The sequence below is a fragment of the Ascaphus truei genome, chromosome 2, assembly GCF_040206685.1.
Source record: "Ascaphus truei isolate aAscTru1 chromosome 2, aAscTru1.hap1, whole genome shotgun sequence".
Lineage (NCBI taxonomy): Eukaryota > Metazoa > Chordata > Amphibia > Anura > Ascaphidae > Ascaphus > Ascaphus truei.
In genome coordinates this window covers 13,774,391-13,778,585 of record NC_134484.1, presented here as the reverse complement: position 1 = coordinate 13,778,585, position 4,195 = coordinate 13,774,391, and positions in this window count along the sequence as shown.

Sequence of the window (4,195 nt, the reverse complement as noted above, 5' to 3'; positions counted from 1 at the left end):
TGGGCCTCCCTCAGCACTTACCACTATCCTAGTGGGGAGTTGGGGCCTACCTGGGGTGTGGGTACCTATGTGGATGCAGGAGCTGCACTCGCTCCCCGCACCCTTCCTTCCCTCACAGCTCCCTGACTCCAACTTGCAAACCTGAGTGACAAGGTCCCTTAACCTAGGGCATTCCCTGGCAACACTCTCTCTTATGGGGTACTTCTAAGCTACCTCGGGCCCTGGGGGTGCTGGCCTAGTACAGGGAGTCCCTGACTCCTGTACCCTACCTCCTTCCCTGGGCTGCTCCGGTCTCTGACTGCCCACACAGCTGCAAGCCCGCGAAATGTATCCACTTGTTTCTGCAGACTCTTGGCCCTCATTGGCCACACTGATGCACCTGGTGTGCTTGGCCCTAAGCCTCATGGGAGTTGTAGTCCCGTGGAGGCTGTACTTACATTGGGGCCACGTGTGCACCTTCCCTGCACCTGCACTAATCCCTAATGGCCACCGCGACCTTTCTATCACTGTCCCTACTCTCGCGCGACTCTGTCCTGGCTCTGGGGCTCTACCTGCGCATGCGTGACCACTGCGCATGCGCGAGCTAAGGGGCAATGGCGGCGCCCTCTCCGCCCGGCTCCGAGAGCGCTGGGATCCCCGTGACGCGCGTGCGGCCTTGGCAACCGGCCACACACGTCCCCGGCAACCCCCGAGCCGAGACCTGACCGCCCTCTCCCCTGCCATCGCCGGACGGAGCCGCCATTGGACGCGGCGGCACCCGCGGTCGGCAGCTGGGTGAGGGGGGTGCAGATGAGATGGGGAGACCTGGCTACACAAGGAATCAGCCATGGACGGACAATCTGGTGGACTTTCTGGTTTAATCACGGGTACTTGAATTGTTCAGTATCTGCAGCACAGTACTGGAGAAGCCGCTCAGCCAATAATATTGCTTACAGGAGAATCGCTTGACTTTTGAATCGCGCCAATATTGATACTGTATTGTCAAAATAAAAAAACCACAGAAAATAATACGGCAACAATACTCACCATAGAATTTCCCATACAGCTGGCGCTGGCTCCGGGCCACTGCCAGTCCAGTATTCTTGATCATCCACGTCGATAGTTTGCAGCGGGACTGGTACACTTGTAGTGAGCTGATGAGGCTGAAATTGCTTAGGTACATGCAAGCTTGATCGAAACTGCACGCGAAATCCGGCTCAGGCTTGCTGGATAGACAGCAAGGGTTGTCACTGACGGTGGGACCGTTATTGGAAGCCGGTGCTTGGCAGCGACTGTCGTTTCTTAGTTGGTTTCAACATGACCTTTCGCCTTTTGCCGTCTGCATGATCATAGATACAGGAAAAAGCCGGTGATACACACCAATACCCTCCAACACATTGTGGCTAGATACGATAAAAACAGGGATCGCTACATAACCTTTTCCTTATTGCACGCTTCCTCGTATGAGGAGCTGGCGAAACTTTGTAAAAGTCATAGTTTTCGATAAAATACTGATAAATTTGAACAACTGTTGCCATCTTATCATCTGTTGCATTAATCGCGGCCCATATCAAATACGCGTAACTTCTGTCGGGTTTTTGGAAAACAGGCTGCACTTGAACACTCATGGCGACGGCTCTCTGGAGAATACTGTAACAGAAACTGGTCATTGTCTTTATTTAATATGAAAAGCCTAAATTGATAGATTTTTGCAACCTCTTCCTTCAGTCTCAAGGCCAATTTACAATAGCACACTGTGGTATCTTTTTTAAACGAAACACCTGCAAGTCGACACATTACTGAAGCGCATGCGCATTACAATTCATGCATATCTGCCATCTGGCGGACACGCGAAGAATTGCAACCTATTAAATCAGAACCATTCTCAATAAACGCATCAACCGCGCGTCAACCGTGCATGACCCGCGCATGACCCGTGGCTCAGAACGCAAAATGAATGCGGCATGCTCCCGGTGAAGTGCGTCGCATTCCAGGAAAAAGCCAGGGAACAATCGGCGATGTGTTAGAATAAGATGCGCCGCAGCAGTAAACCCTTTGGCCAAAAGGTTATAAGCCTGCAGCCACTTCACGGCATGCCCAATCTGCAGGTCCTAACACTACCTGGCACAATTCGAATGTACCTCTTGTAACGCTGATGCTCACCACAAACAAGGTGGGACCCCGATACTGAGGTGGGAAAGTGTGAACGCCACCCAAAGCAGCAAGGGCACGTCTGGAGAGTGGATAGTCAGGTTAGTCGTGTCGGTATTGGAGATGGGAGAACAGTCCTGATACTTGCCGAGGTCAGAGATCGGAGCCGGTAGAATATTCGATATCCGGGGTGCCGTGGTCAGGGGTTGGAGACAGGAGAATAGTCGATGTCCGGGGTTGGAGACAGGAGAATTGTCGATGTCCGGGTGCCGTGGTCAGAGGTTGGAGAGATGCGCAGGGTCAGATGTAAGCCGGGGGCAGTAATCCAGAAGAGCAGAATCCAAGGTTCAAGCTGGGCCGGTACACAGGGAATCAAACAGCAACAAGGTTAGAACAAGGCAAGGCAAGCAAAGCTAGGAACGGGGAAGTGGGAACACACAGGCTTCAAGGAATTATGCTCAGCCAAAGTGCCAGTGGCAAAGCTGAGCATAAATAGGATAACAGACCCAATGAGACAGGGTGGGTGCAGCCTCAGCAGAGGCAGGGATAGGTGGAGCGGTGCAGAGACAGATGGGAGTGATGAACTAGATCAGTGATGTTAACACACAGCTGGGAAGACGTGTACACGTGTAAACGCTGTGCGGCGCCGTCACGTGACATGAATGGAAGGCGGGGCCAGTCCCCGTGATGTTATAGGTGCCTCTCGTGAGCGTGCGCGAAGTGATGTCAGCAGAGGTGTTTGAAGCTGCAGATAAGGAGGGAGCAGGCCGCGGGGAATGTGTTCCCCGATTCCTTACACCTCTCTGGTCATAAAAATGTTTCACGTTATTTTATTTATATAATAAAATTATAAAAGATAAAACAATATATATTTTTTTTTCTAATTTGTGTATTCAATGTGCACACCTAATACAGTACACCAACTTCTGGAAGGTTCCACAACGTGAAATGGGCCTTGAAAAGTGACTGTAACAATTTTGCAGTCGGTATGGATCCATATATCTGGTGATGTGGTGGAGGGGATAAATTGCACGTGTTAATCAGTATTAACCATATTATGTTTAACCCTATAGTGTTTCTGTGGACTGGTACCACATCTACTAAATGAAATTCTACCTAAAGTTACTGCACTGGACGACTCACCTATCTCAATAGATATTTCTTATTCATCTACAGTGTACTGTAGCAGTGTCTGAGTGTTTGAAGTATTGGGAAAAAGAAAGGGGCAGAACAGGGATTAGAGGTGTCTATGCGGAAGGTGTGAGCTTATTTATAAAATAAAAATGCTGAGTAAATATAACACTTCTTTATGTCCTTTGTTTGGACTAACAAAAGGGTGCCGGGGAGTGGGGGGAGTGAGGGAGGGGGGTGCTATTGCTCGAACCGCATCTGGGCAACAGAGTTGTACTTTACTGCAGTTTTCATAAGAGTTTTATTTGGGCTTTGAATGGAGCTTCTTACAGAGTTCTCTCTATATTACATTATATAGAAATAACAGATTCAGAGTTAATGCTTTGGTTCACTGTTTACAGCCAGGTAGTGTACACTACATGAAAAAGAATTACTGAATGACACGAAATCCAGATGGAAATGGTGGATCAGAAGGTCCCCAGGTTACATGCACTCAAAACCATAATTATAACAAAATGTGTATTAGGTAATAATATCATCAACTATAGGAACGAGTAAATATATTCTTACATGCTAAAAAAAACAAACCGCATACAAAAACGCGAGGAAATATGTTTCAAATTTAAAAAACTTTTAATAGTATATAATAATTAAAATACAAGCTTGTAATTCAATGTCCCATGTACGGTGACAATTACTGGCCAACAGTAGCCGATTGTCCTGAGGAAACTATGTGAATGGAAATAATGTTATATACAGTATGTAGTACCCAAAAGTAGGGATATTTTTGGCAGTGTGCCTCTCGGATACGTCGGTTAACCATCCAATCCTACACAGGCCCCAGTGGGGGAGAACCTCTGTATGTGTAATTTTTCTATGTGTCACCACTTTGCCCACGCCCCAAATGGGTCTGCCTAGGCAGTGTAAATATGAT